The sequence below is a fragment of the Nyctereutes procyonoides genome, unplaced genomic scaffold, assembly GCF_905146905.1.
Source record: "Nyctereutes procyonoides isolate TBG_1078 unplaced genomic scaffold, NYPRO_anot_genome, whole genome shotgun sequence".
NCBI lineage: Eukaryota > Metazoa > Chordata > Mammalia > Carnivora > Canidae > Nyctereutes > Nyctereutes procyonoides.
Window position 1 is genome coordinate 53,935,662 of NW_026575049.1, and position 13,015 is coordinate 53,948,676.

The following is a 13,015-nucleotide window of genomic DNA, read 5'->3' on the forward strand; positions in this document are numbered from 1 at the left end:
ATAGATATTATCTATAGATCAATAGAATCTATAGTACAGACAGTATCTATGTATAAACAGATAATTAATCTATTTAGTATTACACAAGTATACCACTATTTAAATGTTTACACTTATCAATAACTTTTATAAAATTATTCCTTAAACTTTCAGAAAAGACATCTTCTTGAAAAATCACATTCATAAGGTATGATTTTTTTTTTTGGTCACCTTTAAGAGTTTATAATTTCAAGGATTTCCTCATTGTTAACTAGTTAGCTTGTTAAATGCTCCTATGAGAGAAAACATTATCAAGGTCCTGGCATTTAACAATAAAAAAAGATCAGGTGAATTCTCTAGGTTTCTCACACTAATTCATTTTCCTAAACTATTCCAAGATGACTACTAGTATACAGAATATTGTTAATTCATAAATTCATTAACATAATTTTAACATTTGAAGAACCGAAGTGCATTTAAATTAGTATTATTTTGACCTCCCTAACCCAAAACTGTCTACAAAACCAATTTCATGCAGATGCCCAAGTAGGGGTCATTTCAAATTGGTCTACTAGGTTTATAAGTTTATATCACCGGAGAGATCCCCTTTAAGAAAATGAATACAAAATTAGCCCAAAAAGTTAATATTTATTTGCCAAGAAAATATTAAGAACAAGTTATAAGTTATAATATGTTGTCAAGCACAATACCTCAAGACCAAAAGATAAAATAAAAACCATATAATTTTATATTAATTATAGACTTGAAAATTCTATTTTTTCTATATTTTTTGACTATATGCTCTTTGTTTTTTTTTTTTAAATATTTTATTCATTTATTCATGAGAGACACAGAAAGAGAGAGAGAGGCAGAGACAAAGCAAAGGGAGAAGCAGGCTCCAAGGAAAAAGCCTGACATGGACTTGATCCCTGGACTCCAGGATCATGTCCTGGGCCAAAGGCAGGTACCAAACTGATGAGCCACCCAGGGATCCCCTGCTCTTTGTTCTTATACCATAATTTTAATATATTATTTTATATAAAAAGAACAGAAAGACCTTACTTTTGGCACTGTTGATCAAAACCTTTGTATCTTCTATTTTTTGCAACTTTATAGCACATTATTGGTAAAATTATATAGATTCCTAGAATTTTACATTTGGAAATGATCACCAATTTTCTTTTTTTTATATGAACTGTTATACAGACAGTTTTTGAATTAACTAGAGGTTTGTGCTCTACAAAGAAACATTCTAATAAATACTATCATGCATGACATCAGTAGTGGGTTGAATTATATTTCCCAAAAAGATATGTTCAAGTACCTGTGATTATGCTCTTATTTGGAAATTTGGCCTTTGCAGATATAATTAAGTTAAGATGAGGTTATACTGGGTTAGAGTAGACCCTAAATTCTGTGCCTAGTGTGTTTATGAGAGAAAGAGGGAGATTTGGACCCAAAGACATAGGAGACAGTCTTAGAGCCAAGGCCACGCGAAAACAGAGACAGAGGTTGAAGTGGTACATCTACAAGTCAAGGAATGCCCAGAGCCAAATGAAGCTAGGAAAAAGCAAGAAAGGGTTCTTCCTGGGAGCATGACACTGCTGAAACCTTGATTTTGGACATCTAGCCTGCAGAACTAGGACAGAATAAACTATTTTTTTAAGCTACCCAGTTTGTATGAATTTGTTATAGCAGCCCTAAGAAACTAACACAAAAACCATCAAAAAGGAGAGTTTTAATACCAAGTGTAGTGGTTTTAAAATATGTTTACAAATGCTTTGATAGTCTTCCCATTCAACACATGGAGCCTACTTCCCTTTTCCTTGAGTGTGGGCCAGATTTAGTGACTCACCGTTAAAGCTTAGAATAAAGCAAAAGCAGTGTGAGACTTTGGGGATAAGTTAAAAAAAGCACTCGCAACTTTCTCATTGCTTTCTCAGATCACTTGCTGCAGGGTAAACCAGTGGCTGGGTCATAATGACACTCAGCCCTGTGGAGAGATCTGGGTAATGAGAATCTGAAGCTTCCTACCAACAGCCATGTGATTAAAATATTTTAAAAGCAGATCCTCCAACCCCAGTTATGTCTTGAATGAAAATTCATGAGAGACCAGAGCTAGAGTGCGCAACTAAATCGTTCCTAACCCAAGACTCTCAGAGTCTGTCTGAAATAATAAGTGCTTGTCATTTTATGCTGCTAAATTTGGGATAAGTCATTATGAAAGGATAGATAGAACTAATACTCCAAATATATTCCTGTCAAGAAAAAGTTTTTGTTTTTATATACTAATAACGTTAATAAGTCTAATATAATTTGGTTTTAAAAAGAGTGATGATTAGGTGGGTGCCTGGGTGGCTCAGTGGTTGGGCATCTGCCTTTGGTCATGATCCTGGGGTCCTATGATGGAGTCCTGAATCAGACTCCTCGCAGGGAGCCTGCTTCTCTCTCTGCTTATGTCTCTGTCTCATTCTGTGTCTCTCATGAATAAATGAAATCTTAAAAGAAAAAGACTGCATATTAGGAGATTTTCCATAGACTTGTTTCTGGGTCTCATTACGTATTTTAAGGTTTTATTTAATTCCAGTTAGTTAACATTAAGTGTAATATTTAGTTTCAGGTGTCAACGTGTCTTGGACTTTGTTTTTCTTCCATGTCCTTTGTGTTTCCTGGGTGCTATTATAGGATGCATACAAACTCTGGCCAGAACATTCTTATCATGATAGGAAAATTCCTGGAAGCCCTTGATACAATGAGATAGTTAACAATTACTTAGATATGTGTTAGAGTGAGTGCAAACTGCATAAATATATCTTTCTAAACTCAATCTAAAAGTATGCCAACCCAATTACCCAATAGACAAATCGAGAAAATACTTGTTGCTACTCCACTAGTATTCTATAGGAAACAAGGAGAAAGTGATAAGAATACAAGTGGAAAAAGACAGTATTTCGAATTGATTAGGGTCAAAATATATCATTTTACAAATTAAAACAAACAAACTTGTGACTAGGTAAAGAGATTACTAAGGCCCCCTTCTAGAATGGAGAATGAGGGCCTTCAAGAGAGGCACCCTAAAGCTTCAGTTTCATTAGTTTCACTATATACTGCTTGGCCCAAAATGTCTTAAAAACTATATATTTTACCCTATGTGTATTAAATCCCTAAGTGATATCATATCCATTGATTAAATTTCTAAAAATATTGAAGGTCAATATAAGGCTATTTTCATAACTTTGTGAAAATGAAAACACCAGACTTAAGTAGAATGCCAAATGAATATTAAATGGTATTTTAAATATGTTACCACAAGCTCTGATTCTTATAAAAATAACTATCACAGAAATGAGCATGCCAAATATTTAAACTCATTTGCTTTTAATTGTTTTCTGCTGAATGATGAAATGTAGAAGAGAGGAAATACCATCTGCTAGTTCATATTTTCAAGAAATGATAAAGAGTTGCCCATCACCCCTTTTCATAGTGCTGCCTCGGCATTAAAATATGCATGACAACAGATTTTCATACTAAGGAAAAAGAGTGTTTAGGATAAAAGAAAGAATTCAGTTTTTTTTCCTCTCAGTATAAAGAATATAAAAATGCAAATAATAAAGCAAATACTAATATTTGAGATATATTAAAATATAAAAATAATATAAAATAATTGGCCAGTTTCCACTCTATCAAGTGTTTGGAAGTTGTCACTCTCATATAGATAGTAAGGTGAAAAAAACTGAACATAAAATCAATTTTTCTTAGATCAACTACAGAATTGAAGTCACACAGCAAACCACCATCCCAAACACTGGACAAACAGGTAAATACAGATAATCACAAGTTACTTGGAGCTGAAGACATTGGTAGGAACAGGAAAGTGGTAACAGATGAGTTGCTGGAGATTGAGCATAACAGTTTGGAAGCTAAAATCTAGGGGCTTTGTCTTAGGGGGTGAATCCACACTTTGGTGAATTTTACTTCCAAGTACCCCACCAGGTTCTCATGGTAAAGATCAAAGAAAATTCCTTTCATGCATCAGGCAGAGGGAGGGGAAATTAGCAATTCTAAAATATGTCTAGGAAATAGTATCCATTTTGAAATACCCCCAGTTAATTCTGTGGTTAGGGCCTGCTCCTAAGGGAAAACACTCTGCTAGAGCCTTGTGTGACATATAGGTAGAACAGTTAGACAGCTTAAGACCCCATGTTCTTTCTGTACCACCTAGGGGAGAAAAAAGGGGCTAAGAAACCCTTTTAAAGTTTCATACCTAAGTACTCTAGCTCACTAAAAACAGAGAGATCTGATCAAATGAATTTTGCTTTAATCTTTTAAAAATTTTTATTTATTTATTTATTTATTTATTTATTTATTTATTTATTTATTTATTTGTTTGAGAGAGAGGAAGAGAGTGAGAGACAGCACAGCAGAGTGAGGAGCAGAGGGAGAAGGAGCAGATAGAGAAGGAGGCTCCCTGTTGATCAGGGAGCCTGATATAAGGCTAGATCCCACGACACTGGGATCATGACCTAAGCTGAAGGCAGACACTTAACTGAATGAGCCACGCAGGTGCCCCCGATCATAGGTTATAGAATGCTTTTCCTCCTCAATGCCTTATCACCACTTCAGTAGGGCTACAATATGATAATATGAATTGCAACTAAGAGAGATGCAAGTTACAGTCTCTATTTAAGAAGTGCTAAGGGAAATCCAAAGAAAAAAGAAGAGACAAAAAGGACATTAGAAATTGAAGCTTCTGATATTTCAAGCTATAGCAAACATTAAACATAGCCTAACTACCAGCTAGAAAACCACACATGAAAAGCCTTTTCACTTCAGTTCCTATTATTGATATCACAGCCAGGTTTCAGCAAAGAATTAACGGCTTGCTAAAAGGCAAGAAAGCAAACAATCACGCAAACAAATAAGAAACCAACAACCAAAAAAACATGGTATGAAGAGACAAAGAAAATATTAAAACCAGACTCATATGGTAGGGATTTTGTGATTGTCAGGCAGGGAATTATTTTAAGTCACTGTAGTTAATATGCTGAGGGTACAGATTAAAAAAAATAAAGTAGACAACATGCAAGAACAGATGGGTAATACAAGCAAAGAGATGTAAACTCTAACAAAGAATCATAAGGAAATTCTAGAAATTAAAAACATAACAGAAATGATGAATGCCTTTGATGAGCTTAACAGTAGACAACAAAATTGAGGAAAGAAACAGTGAACTTGAACATATGTCAGTAGAAACATGCCAATCTGAAATTCAATAAGAACAAAAAAAAGCAGAATGCTCATGAACCATGGGATAATTACAAAATGTGTAACATATACATAATAGGAATACTGGAAGGAGGAAAGAAAGGAGAAGAAAAATCAAAGTAACAAATAAAAGTTTCAAAACTTAATGATGCCAAACTACAGATCCAGGAAACTCAGAGAAAACTAAATAGGATAAACATCAAAGTATCTACACATAGGCATATCATATTTAAAATGCAGAAAACAACAAAGAGAAAATCTTGATTGAGGCCAGAGAATAAAAAATACCTTACCTTAGAAGAGAAAAAGTAAGAATTAGATAAAGATTTTCTTCAAAAATCATGTAACAAGAAAATAGTTGAAAAAGAAAAAATAGTTCTTGAAAAAGAAAAAAAAAACAGAATTCTGTATGTAGCAAAATTATCCTTCAAAAGTGAAGAAGAAATACAGACTTTTTTGACATAAATCATAAGCAAAAAGTAAGTAAGGGATTTTGCTGCCAGTAAACCTGACTTGCAGGAAATGTTAGCTGAATTTCTTCAGAGAGAAGGAAAATGATACAGGTCAGGAACGTAGAGCTCTATAAAAAAAGGAAGAATGGTAGAGAATGAACACAATGAGTGGAAAGTAAACCTTTTATTTTTCTAATTCTCAGTTGATATAATAAAAACTGTCCAAAATGTTAAGAGCAACATTTTATTAGGTGATCACAGCTTACAGATAAATGGAACCAATGATAGCAATGTTGTAAGATGGGAAGAAGGAAGAAATAGGAAGCATTATATTACAAGGTAGCTATACTATCTGTAAAGTGGTAGAGTATTACTTGATAATGAACTGTGATTATGTAAAAATGTATATTGCAAACTAGAAGTATTAGAAATAGTTTTGAAACAGGTATAATAGATATTTCAAGAAAAAGGAGAAATGGAATAATATGAAATGCTTAATTAAAATGACCTTTGCCTCTTGAAAAATAGCAATTTGTGAAGATTCAGACAGCAACAATGTGAACTTCTAAGCTTGGTACTATGTAAATTAGATTGTAATTGAGAGAAAGACAGCTTTTACCATGTCCTTATAATTACTATAGTTATATCCTTTAGCATCATTTCCTTTTTCTAATGTGGCAATGACTTTGGCTTAGAAAATACTAAGAGGCAGATTCAACTCAACCATAATACTGACTAATGGGTTTCTGAGAACTCCAATCTATTCTCATGTTGAGAAGGTCATGGATATCATCTTTCAAGATTTGGGTATCTGGGTTATAGGTGACAGAACTATTCCTTTTTCTAAATTATAAATCAATTAGGATATTTTACATAAACGTGGGCACAACTAATGGTCTGGAAATCTCTATGAGTTTTCACTCAGAATTTTCCAGAAAGAACAAAACAAAAATGATGATGTTGACCAGAACTATAAAAAATATTTTATTCTCCCCTAGATTCCTCTAATGGCCATTTTTTAACTTCAACTATAGCATTTCTATCTTTAGAAATTTTCTATCTTTAGAATACAAATTCTTTTTTTTTTTTTTTTTTTTTTTTTTTTTTTTTTTTTTTACGATAGTCATACAGAGAGAGAGAGAGGCAGAGACACAGGCAGAGGGAGAAGCAGGCTCCATGCACCGGGAGCCCGACGTGGGATTCGATCCCGGGTCTCCAGGATCACGCCCTGAGCCAAAGGCAGGCGCCAAACCGCTGCGCCACCCAGGGATCCCTAGATTAGAAATTCTATCTTTAAACTCATATGCTATCTATTTCTAAATGGATCTTTTACATACTAGTTGTAATCTCTCTATTACTGTTGAGGGCAGCAATCATTAATATCTGTATCTCCTATTTCATCCAGCATAGGCATTTTTATAAATAGGTGTTCAATAAATATTTATTGACTGCATGGATGAATTCTCAGTAAGCTAATCCGAAGAATTGTTCAGTGACCCTTACTCTGCAGAAGGAATTGTGATAGATCAGTGTCAAGCTTAGAGTACCTTTATTCATGGATCTTACAATTAATTAAGAGGGAAAACAAATAGATATCAGAAAGCAAATATAAAAACAAAACTGAAAAAATAGAAGTATGCTACCATTTACTCACAGAAGCTGCCTTAGGAAGCAAATACAGGGATCCCTGGGTGGCGCAGCAGTTTGGCGCCTGCCTTTGGCCCAGGGCGCGATCCTGGAGACCCTGGATCGAGTCCCACGTCGGGCTCCCGGTGCATGGAGCCTGCTTCTCCCTCTGCCTGTGTCTCTGCCTCTCTCTCTGTCTCTGTCTGTGTGACTATCATAAATAAATAAAAATTAAAAAAAAGAAGCAAATACATATTGTTAAATGAAAACTGACTGATCAGGTCACATTATGCATAAAGCCCTTTATTGGTGCCTGATTTCTTCTAGAATATATTTCAAACACAATGACCTTTGTTTAAGATCTTACTTAGATCAGGCCTCTACTTTCCTATGGAGCCTCATCTATGGTCACCTCTCATTTTATTCATTCCATTTATTTATGAATTAATTCAAAAATATTTATTTAGTACCTTTTAAATGTCAGGCATTGTGCTTGCTTCTGCAGGACATATACACTAAAATTGGAATGACACAGAGAAGATTAGGATGGCCCCTGTGCAAGGATGACACACAATTTGTGAAACGTTCCATATATTTTTAAGTTATTTCCATTGCGTTAATAAAACCAGATTGTACTACCAAAAATAAGTAAGTAAATAAATAAATAAATAAATAAATAAATAAATAAATAAATATCAGGCATTATGTTAAACACCAATGATGGAGGTGGTGAAAACCACAAGATTTCTGCTCCTATGGAGTTTATATTCCAGTGTGTTCATGGGACAGGAGTGGAAGAATTGTAATGAATGAAATGAGGAGTCAAACTAATAAATACGTATATAAGTTAATGGAGATTCAGATAATGATTAGGGATTGAATGGGAGTAACAGGATAGAAAGTGACTTCTAGTGCTATTCTGGTTTGTGTTTTGGGAGATGGCCTTCCTGATTAAGTAAAAACAGAGCACCCACAAGTAAAAGAAGAGAATCAATCATATGTTCCATTATAGGTACGGAGTATGGAGCACTCTGGGCAGCAATAATTGCCAGTTGGTCAAAATACATTGAAATGAGTATTATCTGAAATGAAAGGAGGACAAATCTAATAGTAAAGGAGAAGCATCTCATGGCTCTAGTACATGGCTTTCATATTAGTAGTGATTATTAGCATTTATCTTCTAAGTATAAAATGGAGTGGACTTTCTAAGATTCTGAAAAGGGAAATGTATGCTTGGTTAAAAAATATTATTTTCTATGAGCAAATTGAAAGCGATACAGTGATAGAGTATTTTAATCTCTGAAGGGCACAAAGATAAAAATGAAAACTGAGAAATAGTTGGCTGACATGGTTATAGAAAATTTTAACACCAAACTTGTTAATCAGAATAAGCAGATAAGAGTTTTGGACTCAAGCAAGATGAATTTGGGATCTACCGAATATAACTATAGTAGAATGACCTACTGTAGAATTTTGAGTAATGTATTGTGTAAGATAAATTTTCATCTGCTGTTGGAAGTTGAAATCTAAAACGATTTTGAAAATACGGTTAGTAATATGTGATTACTATTTCCATGGCAAAATTAAGATTTATCAAGTCAAATAGGACACTAAAAATAATGAGAAAGAGAATGTTATTTGAAATGTTACTGTGAAAGTTATATGATTAAAATCATTAGATGTTTGAAAAAGTAAGAATTATTTCAAATTGTAAGCCTAAAACTCTACTTTATAAGATTTGTTAGAATTTTTAGATTTTTTTTTCTTCTGAGGGGAGTAGGAAGAGGATTTGTGTGGTGCTCTAGAAAAAGGAAAGTTATATTGATACATGATTTGATAACATTGAAGTAGTTTTGATTCTAGTGTTTTCTCGTAACTCTTATATCTTTACACTTCTTAAGTCAATTTAAAGAAAAGCAATTTTCCTCTTTATTGAGAGCAAATGATGTATTATCAAATTAAAGTAACAAAATTATTCATAACTCTGAACCCTAAATTAGATTCTTTACTCTAGTGATAGAGGATCTGTCCTCTAAAAGACAAACAAAAACAAAAAATAAACACATGTAAACACATGCAAAAGTACTCTATAGACAGTCTCCCCATTTCTGAATCTGAAGTTCCATAATCCAGAGACTAGGTTAAATGTGAAAAAAAAAAAAGCTGTCATTAGAAAAGGGAATAAGGAATAACTTATCATACTATTTATATTCTAAAACTTTTGTTCAAAATCTTCAAGGTGCAATCCTTTTGACTTTAGGCCTTGAACATAAGAAAAATGTGTATTAAAAAGAAGTTACAGAGAACTATGGCAATTAGAAATGACTAGCAAACCCTGAGTCCCAGCCTGCAATGTTTCTACTAAAATGTAAATTTTAAGTTAAGCTGTGGCATGCCATCAGCGCTACTACTGTGATTTCTATTCAAACTCCATTTTTCTAAAGACCACTTGATTCTCTCTCCACATTCCCTTTTAAAAAATACAGGTTTGACTGTAATTCTTAGCATAGCATTCAGTCACCACACACAATGGACTTCCAAGGTACATTATTATGGTCAAATAGAATGTCTGGATGGAGTTCCAAATCCATGATTATTTTATTATTGCTAGTTAGACATTTGTAAACCAAGATCACAGGGAGGGTAATCTAATCATGTATTTAAAAGTTCCTACTGGAGACTACTGTCAAAGAAGGGGTTGGATGTTTCCTTAGAATTAGCAGCAATCTGAAATTTCCTAAGTACCATTTGCTTTGCCCTCAGCGTTACATCATTTTAGAATACAGCAGATATAGATCAACTTCATTAGTTGTTTCTTAACAAAAAATTATGTCTCAAAATGTTTCATTTAGCTATAAAATATAGTTACTGGTCATTTCTATATGAAAAACTTCTTCCTCAACCTCAACTTGACTATCTTCTACATTAATTCAGCATGTGTGTATTAAGTAAGCATTATGTTCCACTTATAATATCACAAACAGTAAGCAAACTATACTTTCAGTGAGTAGTCTAAATAAGAAATATCGATTAAGTAGTTTCATTTGACATTGCAATTCCTTTTTCTTGTACCTAAAGTTGGTAGTATGAAACCTGGGCTGAAATTGAATTACTTTATTGCTATACCCAATTCTCTGAAAGGATGATCCAAACAAGACCCCAAATCTGCATAGTACAGCTACTTTACTTCTCAGACCTTTTTCTTATTAATTGTACATCACTTTACATAAATCTTGTAAGCATAAGAGTTTTCAAGCTCAATAGCAGCTCAATTGTTTTCGAAACCCTGTCTGGATTTTTCATATAATGTTACATTCTCATTGACTTTAATCTGAGGAAACAACTGCATTCTTCACAAGAAAAGTGAAGACATATTAACTTACTAGTAATTTCTGCTGGGGCCAACCTTCAACGTGTATCAGGAGGACTTCAAGCAAAGAACAGTAATAGGAAGCTGCAAATTGAGATAAGTAGAACTCTATAATTTTGTATAAACTAAGGTTGACTGGATTCCTCCTAATAAAAAAAAAAGAAAGATTGATACTTGTATTAAATGCTAATGCCTTTTCCAAGTATTGATACTACCTTTTTTCTGTTTCTCTCTGCCTAATTTAGTGATTTTTCCTAGCATAATCAATTTAAAATTATTGATATATTCAAATATACTTTTTCTGTTTTTTTCTCTGCCTAATTTAGTTACTTTTCCTAGCATAATCAATTTAAAATTATTGATATATTTAAATATATTAATGTTGTATTAATTGATCTAAAATGCTTATCTTGGGGTGCATGGGTGGAGCAGTAGTTGGGCATCTGACTCTTGATTTCAGCTCAGGTCTCAGGATCATGAGCTACAGCACCAGGCTCTGTGCTGAGCACAGAGTCAGTTTAATCTTCCTCTCTTTATCCCTCTGTCTCTCCCCTCCTCACTCCCTCTCTCAAATAAATAACTCTTTAAAAAATAAAAATAAAATGCCTATCTTATTTAATTCAAAACTTAAAAAAAGGTAACACCCAAAATTTCCATTAATAGAAAAATGAGTAAATGAACTGTAGTGTTTAATGGAATACAATATAAAACAGAAATTAACAAAGCATGATTATACACCAATATAGTTAAATCTCATACATATAATTTCTAACAAGCCAGACAACCTTTATGATTCTATTCATATGGAGTTCAGAAGTAGACATACCTAATCTATAATTGCACAAATCAAGACAATGGTGGTCCTTGAAAGGTGGATAATGATGCCTGAACTAAGAAACAGTTCCTTAAAAAACTGAGTTGGGACCAGTTTCTGAAAGACCCTAAAAAGAAGGGAGGAAAATAAATTATTAAGCAGAAAATTTAAAAAATATATATATTGAAGTGTTGCTTTAAGAATGTTGACTCTTCATTAAATATGGAACAAGTCAGAGAAGGGAGGGATTAGTTTTATTAGTCAACTGGAATAGTTCACTATCTGATATGACTGTAGGTATTGAAGCAAAGGAATGTTGTGTATGAAAATCAGAGAAGACTTGGTTACAAATAATAGGACAAAAGAGGAAGGAAATAAAAGTAGGAAAGGGTATAGGGAGAAGCAGACACACTGTAGAGCTGGGAGGCTGATGCAAGATTCAATTCCCTAACCCTGGATCATGACTGAGCTAAAGGTAGATGCTTAATGAACTAAGCCACCCAAGTGCTCAAAATGAGTCCATCTTCTAATAAGGAAGGGCTTCAAATTTTCTTTCTGATGTTCAGTCTTTTCCAACTCCTGTTTGTGATCATGAATATCAAGATAGAAATTAGTTATCTCTCCCTTGTCTAATAGCCAGTAAACTCCCTAGAGACCCTATCTTAATAACTCTGCTGCCTAGCACAATATAAAAGCTTGATGAGTCAAGATAGTGCCTAAGACAAGGGTCATTCTCTAATTTCACTACCAAATGAGGGAGGTTAAAACATTTGGGGTTCTGACAACTATCTAGAACCCTTTGGCACGCAGGGAAAAAGAAACTTTCTAGACCTGCAGTTTTCAATGGAGTTTCCAAAATAACCCCTTGAGATAACTTAAGACTTGCTTACTGCTTCTGCATGTCTACCTCAATTCATTTCTACTGGGTAGCTTCAAACTGAATTCTTTATGAAGTTTCTAAAGTTAAACACAGTCTTCAAGTTGATATATATATATATATATATATATATATATATATATTTTTTTTTGCAATGCAGATTTTCTCCCATAGTCCAAATATACCCTGTATACTACACAGGCCCTGATACCTGACTCTCATTAATCAAAAACAGTAATTATCCTGTATCCTTCAAATTTACTTCTAGATCATGAGTTGATCTTTCAGTTTACTCAACCCCCAGTAGTTCCAGAAAGGAATAATGATTATCTTATATTTGCATTCAGAAAAGTAATTTCTGGGACATTCACCTCAAGACAACTGTGCAGAAATCCTATATATTTTATCATGTAAGAAGGTGATATAACCATAGATTTCCAGTGACATGAATTGTGCATAACTGTATTACACAAAATAATTGGATATATTTAAGGGGTAAAATACTTGATTTTTAAAACATATTTCTAAGTGAGCTAGGAATTCATTCCATAATTTATACTCCTTCTCTCCTTTTTTTCCCCCCTTCAGGCTTAAAAAAATGTCCTATTAAAAGACCTCTGCCTTATCAAAAT

The 13,015-nt window shown here is 33.5% G+C and overlaps 1 non-coding gene across 1 annotated transcript; it reads left to right on the forward strand.

Annotated features, from left to right (window-relative positions):
• The first annotated feature begins 7,811 nt into the window (after window positions 1-7,811).
• LOC129512267 (U6 spliceosomal RNA) lies at window positions 7,812-7,921 on the forward strand. The gene has a single exon (XR_008665004.1). It is a non-coding gene; the product is annotated as a U6 spliceosomal RNA (small nuclear RNA).
• The last annotated feature ends 5,094 nt before the right edge of the window (window positions 7,922-13,015 follow it).